Source organism: Trichosurus vulpecula, chromosome 3, assembly GCF_011100635.1.
Source record: "Trichosurus vulpecula isolate mTriVul1 chromosome 3, mTriVul1.pri, whole genome shotgun sequence".
Classification (NCBI taxonomy): domain Eukaryota; kingdom Metazoa; phylum Chordata; class Mammalia; order Diprotodontia; family Phalangeridae; genus Trichosurus; species Trichosurus vulpecula.
The window spans coordinates 211,367,554-211,378,218 of NC_050575.1; positions in this window are offsets into that span (position 1 = coordinate 211,367,554).

Consider the following 10,665-nt stretch of genomic DNA (forward strand, 5'->3'; position numbering starts at 1 on the left):
TTTGCCAAGAAATCCCCAAATGGGGTCATGAAGAGTTAAACATGACTAATCTACTAAACTATAACTTTGCAGGGTTGCTATGAAGATCAAAGGAGATAGTATTTGTAAAAAGTGCTTAGCACAGTGCCTGACACATAGCAGGTACTATATAAATACCTGTTGCCTTCCTTTCCCTTTGTGAGCCTCTCTCTTTTGACTTTTTACATATCATATTTGAAACTTTCTGTTCCTTCATAGTGGAAGCTGCTAAAATCTTCTGTGACCCTGATTGTGACTCCTTGGTACTCAAACTGTTTGTTTTGGCTGCTTGCAACGTTTTTCCTTTCACCTGGAAGCTTTGGATTTTGCCTATGATGTTCTTGGGAGTTTTCATTTTGAGGTTTCTTTTAGGTGATGATGGATTCTTTCTGTTTTCACTTTATTGTTCTAATATGTCAGGACAAATTTCTTTCATAATTTCTTGAAATATGATATCCAGGATCTATTTGTTCATGGCTTTCAGGTTGTCCAATGATTTTATTTTTGGTAATTGGAATCATTAAATTTAATTACATTGTGTTTTGGTGTTTGTAGCATAAGGTACAATGTTTGTTTGGTTTTTCCTGGAGGCAATCTGTAGATTCTTTCAATTGGCACCTTTGTTTTCTGTGTTTAGAAGTTCTGGTCAGTTTTCTTGTATTATTTCTTACACTATGGTGTTCAGATTGTTTTAACTTGTCATGTTGTAGTCAAATTGTCACTATGCATTTTGACTTCAAATTACTATGTTTTGCTTGTAAGATCCTGTTAGACTTTTAAATTTTCTTCTTCTGTAGTATCCTTTACTTCTGTGTATTTGTATTCCCAACTACTTGTTTTCTCTTTTGTGTCTTTTTAGAGATTCACCACTGTGGATTCAAGTTTTTGTATTCTGCAAACTATTTCTGCTATGTAAGATGTAAATTCTGCTTTCATGATCCTTATTTCTCTCTTGAATTATTTAAGAACAACCTGCTGTGGTTAAATGCTGTCCTGGGAATCCAAAGGGTACTCTGCCTCATTGGATGTTGATTCATTTTACTTTGTCTTGCAATATTTTTTAGAGATCTTTGAACTGTTTAGATTTTTAGATATTCTGAAAGACATCTTCCCTTCTGTTTTAATATCTTTTCTGTTGGCTTTAATCTGCTCATGCTCAAGATTTCTCTGTTTTCTTCTTCCTGAGATCTTTGGCAATTGGAGTCTTTTTTTCTTATATTTTCCTATTACTTTCTAATTTTCTCCTCTTTGATGATGGATCCTTTAAAAGCTGGATATCACAGCCATCTCAGCCTCTTCCCTGGGGAAGAATGAATTCCGAAAAATTCATTTTTTACTGGCTTCAGTCCCTGACCCAAGTGACTTCTGTGGGACAGAGTTGGCCCCAGTTTGATGTTGGTTCCTGCACTTCAGGGTTGGTGGAAACCCACAACACACTGGTGCCCTGTCCCAGTTCCCTCTATCCATTAGTTCTCTGGCTGAGCACTGTAGCAGTGCAGTACTTGTACTGCTGGCCCAGCAGAGCAGGCTTCTATTTGCTATATTTCTGCATCCTCAATAGAGAGAATAGGATAGGGAAGGGCAAGGACAGAGTTAAGTTCTATTGCTTGTTGCCACAGAATGCTCTAGTGAGGGCAGGAGCGGGGAATATGCTGGCTTAGAAGACAGCAGCAGCAAGAGACATGTAGTGTGGATCTCCTAGCTCAAGCCTCTGGATCTAGTTGCCCTACCAGAGCACGGGGGCTGGTGTGAGAAGGGGTGCCGACTCAGCACATAAATCTAGCCCAGTGATTTTCAAATTATCTCTCCTTGATTTATTTTACAAAGTCAGATGTTTTTGATATAGGATACTTTATATTTTCTTCTTTTTTCAGTCTTTTGACTTTGTCTTAATACTTCTCATTGTCTCATAGAATCATTAATTTCTGTTTGGGTCATTCTAATTTCCAAAGAGTCTGTTACTTGGTTGTGGTTTTATACCTTTTGTGCTAAACTGTTCATTCTCTTTCCAGATCTTTCTTTCAGAGCTCTCATTTATTTTCCGATTCTTTCCTTTATCATGCTTACTTCCTTTATATTATCATTTTTCTCTTATTTTAAACATTTGCTTCATTTCTTCTAAGAATTCTCATTGATTTTTATGGGTAAGCTGTGTCTTTTTTTTTTGGTTGGGGGGGATTTGCTTTTAGGTGTTTTGGAGGTATTCTCCTCTTTTGGATTTGTGTCTTAGATATCCCTGGCATCATAAAAATTCTTTATCTTTTTTTTTTTACCCATTCTTCCAGCTTTATTTCCCAGATTTGGATTTTATATTGGGACCAGAATCTATACACTTCTGGTGGGCCAGGTTCATCATATTTGGGATTCTGCCACTATGGTCTTTGGATATCGAGTGCTGTGTTCTTCAAATATTATAGAGTCAGATTGAGCCAGGAAACTGGAGACTTTCATCAGGCCCTGTGCAGTCAGATCAAGATCATCTCTCCATTGCTCTTCTCCAGGGCTTTGTATCAACAAAGCTGCAGATTTGCCCCTGATTCATTCTCTAGTAAGGAGTAATTGGCTCTAGTCCCTGCCAGCTAGTTAAAAGGCTCGGCGGGTTTAGAGCAACTGTGTTTCTGACCTACCCCTGTTCTGGGTCTGGGATGGAGTTCTTGATTTTTCTCTGGGCTACTGCTGGCCCAACCCTGTTCAGAATTCTGGGAAGTCCTCAAAAGAGCCCCTCTGGGAGACCCTGCTGCTGGCCTGGGCCCAGGGCTAAATGTGCTATGCTGCTGACCCAGCTGCCCTGTTCTGCACCCCAGGGGAGACCATGTGTGGCTGGCCTGGACCAGACAGTATCTGGCATTTGCTCTGGGTGACCCATGCTGCCGACTCTTCATGCCCCGGGACTTAGTCCTAGGGTCATTCTGGGAGAACGCAGCGTTGCTGCCTATTTGAAGTCTTGGAGACTAAATCTTTGATTTCATCTCCTTTGTGAGTCCTCATGCTCCTGGTCTGGGACTGTGAATGTGTCCACAATCTTGACCCGTCCCTATTCCATGGTTCTTATTCTGGTCAGTTGCCCATAGATCAGATTTGTGATTTGGACTAGAATTATGCCTCATTGTGGTTTCTCCTTAGATTTCCCAATAACTACTTGGTCTGGTGGTCTTCTTAGATCTTTGTTGGAGTAGTTGTGAAGGGAATTGGGATATGGTGCTTTCTCTTATTTAACCATCTTGGCTGATCTCTTGAGTTATTGATTTCTGTTTGGTTTATTCTAGTTTGAAAAGAATCCCTTTCTTGGGTAAAGTTTATCACTTTCTCTTCTATTTATTTTCCTTCCAATTCTTTCCTTCAATACTTGTATTTCATTTCTTATCTTTTGCTTCATTTCTTTTAGATATCCATGCAGTTCTGATAGAAAATTTATTTTTTCCTTTGAGTCTCTGCTTACAGTTATGGAATTAATCTTTCCTTTTTGGGGGATCTTTAGCTTGGCGATAATTTTTTATACTGGTTCATGTTTTCTTCAATTTATTCATCTCTCCAGCTTTGGTTCCTGAACTGGGGCTTTGTGCCTGAGCCAGGCTCTACCCTCCACTCCACTTTTTGGTGGATTATTGGCTGTAATTGATTTCTTTCTGGGTCCCTTGGGTTCCTGTGCTGACCTTCACTTTCCAGTGTTTGGACCTGAAGGACTTTTGAGGTTCAGAGTGATGGATCTTCAGGAACTTCCCTGGCATCTAGGGACAGATTGTTGGGGATTTCAGAGCCCCTGGGCCTAAGTTGTCCTGGTCTAACTGTTGCTGTCCTATACGTTGGTTGTTGCCATGGCCTGTTTGCTCTTCAGGGCTTCCAAGGTCCCATCCTGGTACTTTCCAACCACCCTTAGGCCCCCGACTCTTACAGCCTCCTTACACAGAGCCTTGCAGTCTACATGTGTTCCTGGCCATCTCTGGTAATACTGGGAAAATCTCCTTCGTGGGAGTTGTCTTTCCTGCAATGCCCAATCACCCTCCTATTGCCCTCCAGCTTCTGGCTAAATTTTTGTACAGTTCTGTGGTAGAAGAAGACACTTGCTATAGTTTCCCATTCCCCAAATTTCAGGGTTTTACTGGAATGTGTTTATAGGAGCTGGGCAGTTTGCCTTTGTTTGAACACCCATCTTGACTTGAAATCTAACTATTATTTAATAAAGAAAATGGGGAAGTCTCTTTCCCCAGTAGTAGTCATTCATACACAATTTATTAACAAATTAAATCGATAAGAAAGCAAAGACATAGACAACTCTTGACAATATTTTGACTGGGCCAAAAAATCGTAGCTATCATCACCTCCAACCCTCCACATAACAGTAGATGATTTCACTTCCAGAAACACAATTTAACAATTTAGCTCATTTCAAATACTGATTATAATCTTTTAATAATTTTCTTCATATTTTTTCCTCAAGATAAGAGTTAAATCCAGTCTCTCAGGGGATAAGCTAAGTAAATCATTTTTCTTTGTTCCCTCTTTAGTCATCACAGGAAATAGTCTTTCCAGAATATACTGTATTTGCCAGCTCCTCGCTGACTCTTTATAAAATTCTCTTAGAGCAAAAATAAAACCTCCACACTCCCCCTCACTCCATAGGAAGAAGTACCTCACATCAAGAGATTTTTCATCTGTCATGCAAAGTATTGTTCCCATAACATTTCACTTGATTCTTAATGATATAGTAACAATCTCTATAGTTTCTGTGGGAAAGCCAAATGAAACAAATGTTAGTTTCATATCCTCTATCTTTCACAGTGTGTCTGTCCCCATTCCCTATCCTAGAGATCCATTATTCATGACAATTAATAAAAATAGAGGAGGAAATCTGGTTTAGCAAAACTAACCAACATATTGAAAAATTCTGACATTTTAATATATGTTTCACACCCATAGACCCCTATCTCTGTAAAGAATCTATGTTAAGGTAGAAGGGAGGAAGTACCTTCTTATTTACCTTATTTGAGGTCAAGCTAAGATTCTCAATATTCCATTTTGATTTTTTTTGTTAAATTTTCTATTTATGTTGTTGTAGGTCATTATTATGTATTGTGTTTCTGATTTTGCTTACTTTACATTGAATTAGTTCACAAAAGTCTTTCAATACTGCCCTATATTCGTCATGTTTATTGTTCCTCATAGAAACATAATATTCCATTGCATTCATGTGACACAATTTATTTAGCCATTCACCAATCAATGGGCACATAATTTGTTTCCAGTTTTTTGCTATTAGAAAAAGGTTTAGATGATGTTTTACTGTTTGGTTCCCTTCGTTGTTATTTATGGTTTTAATATCATCTGATTTTCTAATGCCTGGGAGATGCCTTTCTGAGCTAGTGTTGCCTTCTGCCTCGATGAATGTCCAGACAGAAGAGGGAAGCCTCAACCTTCACCAGTTATAGAAAAAACCAGCATGGCTGGGAAAGTTCATGACACTCTCCATGAGTAGTCACCAAAGTTTTGCTCAGTCATTTCATCTAGATCATGTGCCAGCCCTCTCGTTGATATGTTTAGGTTGGCATTTTTTTCTTTTTCTTTTTGGAGGGAGGAGGGCAGGGCAATTGCGGTTAAGTGACTTGCCCAAGGTCACACAGCTAGTAAGTGTGTCACATGTCTGAGCACTAATTTGAACTCAGGTCCTCCTGACTCCAGGGCCAGGGCTCTACTCACTGCACCACCTAGCTGCCCCTTAGTTGATATGTTTAACAACCAAACAGCCATGCCAAACACTTCAAAAAGGTTTCAGAGCATCCCACCTTACAATTACCTATTTCTGTGGCAATGGGATCAAATATGATTAAAAGGCAGAAAGTAAAAACAATTTTTCCACATACTGCTGAAAGTCACCAAACATTGCGTAACATTGCACAGGGAGATGTCATCACTTTGCTCATGCCTATGGAAGATGATGACTGGCCAGACTAAAGTGAGGGGTTGGTCTCCATCATCGTATATGAAGTTACTAGAAGAAAATGAAGAAGAAACATTAATTATGCCGGTTCCAAACCCTGTACTCATTAGAAGCATCGGTACAGTGCATTTATCATTTAAAAAAAAGTAGGACTGACATCCTGCCCCCAGATTATCTGGCATGTTTGTCTAGAGGATCTCCTATGGACAAAAGAGTAGATGCTTTTTTGAAAAGTTTGACGTTAAACCACCGGGGCCCAAATTGGAAATCACGTCTTCTAAGTTAGATACAAATGAAACCACAAAGTCTGCATTCCTAAAGGGAGAAAGTCTTTTTTCTACTGTGAAACTGACCAACAGTGACAAATGATAGGTCAGTACCAAAAACTGATTGAACATAAGTTAAAAAAGTAATACCCAGTATTCTTCGCCTGTGTAAACCATAGGCTCACTATTATGATTATGTTGTTAACATCTGCTGTCATTGTACAAGAATGAAACATCACGAAGTTTTCCAACTTTCAATGAATCTGTCTCTGTAAAATTAAGGGGACTATAACTGCCAATTTATAAGATTTGAGCGTGAGCTTAAGGAAGTTCATATATTTTAATATGCACCATAATTAATAATAAATATTTTCTTCCTCTTCTGTTTGGCAAACCAATAGACTATTCCATTTGGGGGATGGCAGTGTTCCATATTTTTAAAAAATATGACATTTTATAGAAATGACATTCTGAGTAAAGAATTGATTTTGCGTTTTATACGCACTGTATCCAAATGCAAAAATGATTGTTTTATTTTAAGGCTAGTATGTATTGTTCTAAATAAGCAATAAAACTAATATTTAATGGATTTGTACCAGGCACAAATCATAAATCACTTATATTGTTTTAGATTATCAAGGTACCACGTCAAATTGTAAAGTCAAATTTTTGTCTTTAAAAATCAAGACATATAAACTCCAAATACAAAACTGTGACAGGGAATCCACTTCCCATCCCAATCCAATGGTCATATTTCAAACTTAAGAGAAATCATCCACATCACACATGTAATTTTTAGAATTTTGCTTCTAAAAATGACATATAAACTATTAAATTTTGGTTTGTACTCCAAATTAACAAACAAAACTTCAAGATCATAAAAAAAGTTAGGGAACTGATACTTTTAATGGCCCTCACCATCTCTCTGAAACAAAGGGTCATTAAACCACCTCCCCATCCCCAACACACACACTAATAGTCTTCTAGTGATGTAACATGGCTGTGTCATGAAATGCCACAATCTTTGAATGTTTAAAGTTGAAGGTCATTCATAGAAGAACATGGAGAGGAACATGGTGACATTGAACAGGTTGCAACCCATTACTAAGCAGGAACTGCACAAGAGAAGTGGCATAAGAAATATCATTAGGGAGATGTGTGACCAGAAACAAAAGTGGGCCAATAATGTGTTGAGAAAAAGGGCTAACTGATGGAAGAAGTGGCATGCCCCATTGGTATTCACACTGTAAAAAATGGGAGGAGGAGTTTTGTTTCCACAGAACTAAAGGTGTACTTCCCCCCCCCCCCGCCCCCCCCCAGCTTTAGCAGAAACCAGGCCTCAAGGTCGGTCAGGTGGGAGGTCAGAGGCTTGTACGCATGTGCATGCTTTTTGAGAAGACAGTCTGGGGAATTAGGCCAAACCTGCTTGAACCAGTTCAAGTTTATGTAGGGTCTGGTCTAGGTCAAGAATCCAGGCCTACTGATTTGCATACTTTGCATATGTTAAAGAGGGAACGTAGGGGAAGTAAAAGAATATAGTTTAATCCTAAACTAAGACAAGGAAAATCTAATTAACTTCACTTTTGCTTCTGTATCCTTATTATCCTACCTGTATAAACTGTATAACCTAGGAAAACTATGTGAAAAAAAAAGATTGTAAACTAACCATAACTCTAGCAGGAGTGGAGGGAATGGTTACCCCTGCTCCTGCAGCTGTATCAGTGTGAGTGTTCCAGTAAGCACTACACCTGCTCTCTCGAGGAGCATAATAAAATGCTTTCCTCTGCCCACTCTGGTCTTGGGTTCTTTGGGTGAGAATGGGCAAATCACATGTATCTTCCTAAGGTCAAGTGAAGGGAAACAATGGGCAGTGGAAGCTCATTCTGGGCTTACTCCTGGATGTTGCCTTGGGGTGTCCTGGGCTGTCCTGTGATCCCCACTGCGGTGTTAAGAGGGCTATCACTCTGGATTCCCTTGGGGAACCTTGTGGCCTGCACAGCCTTCTTAAGGGGACATCACTGGGGACTTCTGGCTCTGTCTTGGGAGCCTTGTGATCTTATCGCCATCCTAAGGGGCCATCACTTGGGTCCTCCTTAGGGTCTGACCCCTAGGAGGCCCTGTGATCCCCACAGATTAAGGGGGGGCTACCACTTGGTCTTCCTCTGGGAGTCCTGTGATCTATACAGCCTTCCCTAGGGATTATCACAGGGTTCTTCCTCAGGACTTTGGCCCTGCCTAGGAAGTCCAGTGACCCCCAAAGCTGCGTTTTCTCACAATTTGGGGAAGTCCAGTGATCCCCAAAACCACGTTTCTCACAACACTATGTCAAGAGATCTAGAGGAAGACACTCAGCGCTTCAGGTGGACTCTTCATGGAAGACTTATTGGGGGACATGAACAAGATTCCTCTAGGATGAGAGGGGATGGATGGGTTGTGATGTTATCACTGAGGGACCCACATCAATGAGAACTATCAACATTTATTGTTCTCATCCAGAAGAATGTAAGCTCCTTGACGACAAGGGCAATTTTTTGGTTTTTGTCTTTGTAGCTCTAGTGCCTAGCACAATGCTTTGCCCAAAACAGGCTTCTAATAGGTGTTTATTGAACTGAATCAAATTAACCACCTTCTCTAACCTTTCCAGGTCTTTATCCAGTGTAAAATCCTGACCCCAGGTGTCAGGAAAAAGATCATCCCTTTTTGCTGAAGAATCTTTTCCAACCAAGTATTTAATGATTCTCCATCTTTGCACATGCAATTCCCCCCCCACCTTTCAGTGTGATGCACCCACAGATATACACAATGCCAACAGATATCCTTTCTCTCCCTAATACCTCACCTCAATGGTCATCTCCGGAAAGGCTTCTCTGATTAACGCTATCCTCCCTGAGTTTGTGTGCTGTATTCCATTTGCACTTTAAACATTTACTCTGGCTCATTATGGCCCCACCCTAGAGTTTCAGGAAAAATCTCTACAACAAGGCTTGGGTATGGTTCATGTCCCTCTTAGAAAAGGTTCTCAGTATTTAAAATATTTATCACATATAATAGAGCTATTTATTGTATCTGCCACAAAAGGAATACCTGTAGCACCAATCTGCTAGAAGCTACTGTAGGGGTGTGTAAGACCAACAACAACCAGCACACAGAGGGCTGCCAACACAGGTTCTTTGATCTGCTTTTCTAAGGAAAGCAACTTTAAGGGGTTAACAATCTCTGTTTAGTCAAACATACATAAATCATTCACTTAGTTCTGGGGGAAAAGATCAGGCCCCTGAACTTCAAGGCAAATACAAACAGAAATTACAAACATCAACAGACAGACCTTGTCTGATTCAAATCACAATTCATAGTTACCAGAGAAACACCAATATCTGTCTGTCTGGGTTACAAAGCTGGGGGGCAGTTGCAATGGCTTGCCCAAAGTCTCAACACTCCTTCCATGAGTGAGCCCCAAAAGTCAAACACCAAGCTCCCCTCAATTATATCCTGTTCGGAGCCCTGAGGGCCCTGACCTCACTCAGGCTGGGTGTGTGAAAGTTCCCCATCCCCAGTATCACATCATATACAAGTCAATGACTCCCGATTGCCTCAGTGCTGAGAAATAGATGAGAAATATTCCAAAACAAATTTCCCACCAATTCAAACAAAGGGGAGACTCGACAGTCTTAGCATCCCAAAAGAGGAGTACAGGGAAAAGTCTGATTGCCTTAACAATACCTAAAACATAAAAGACTTCACAACCAGTTCTCCATTATATTTAACACATAAAACAGTAACACACAATGCCAATTATACTCTTTAGGTAAGTAAAGACAATTTTGTGGTGGTATGGAACAATATAATATTCACCTCAGATCTGATCCTAGTCCTTTCAGCTACAAAATTCTCATGGTAGTAGTGTTTCTTCTCCTCTGAGAAGTGTTATAGTTGTAGGAACTATCTCCTGCTAGGTAGTCGGGCAATTTTTCTCTCCTTTTAGTAGAAGTCCAAGGGATAGGTTCTCTGAGTCTCAAGCAATATGCTAAAAGAGGGCAAGTTGTATGGCCCTTATACTTCTATAACTTCCTATAGCTCTTACAGACTACTCAGAGGACAGCTCTTCCCGGCTCATCTGGCAACCATCTTTGTCATAACATCCCCAGCCATGGGGATCAAGGGGACACCCAGGATTACCTATTCCTTATTAAAGGGCCAGAGCATATCTCACTGCCCAGATCCACGGGATATGCCCCAGTATAACCTTTGTTAGACACTTATTTGTATATTATTCTGCACATTTCCTTAAATCAGTTAGGATGGATGTTCACAATCCCTAACTAGATTGTAGCTAGGGCAGAGACTTGGACCTCTATTTCTTAGTACCGTATATTTAGTTTATATTTTCTCATGTCTATTGTGGTAATTTGTACACATTTGAAGTTCTCTCTTTGACTTTTATTTTTC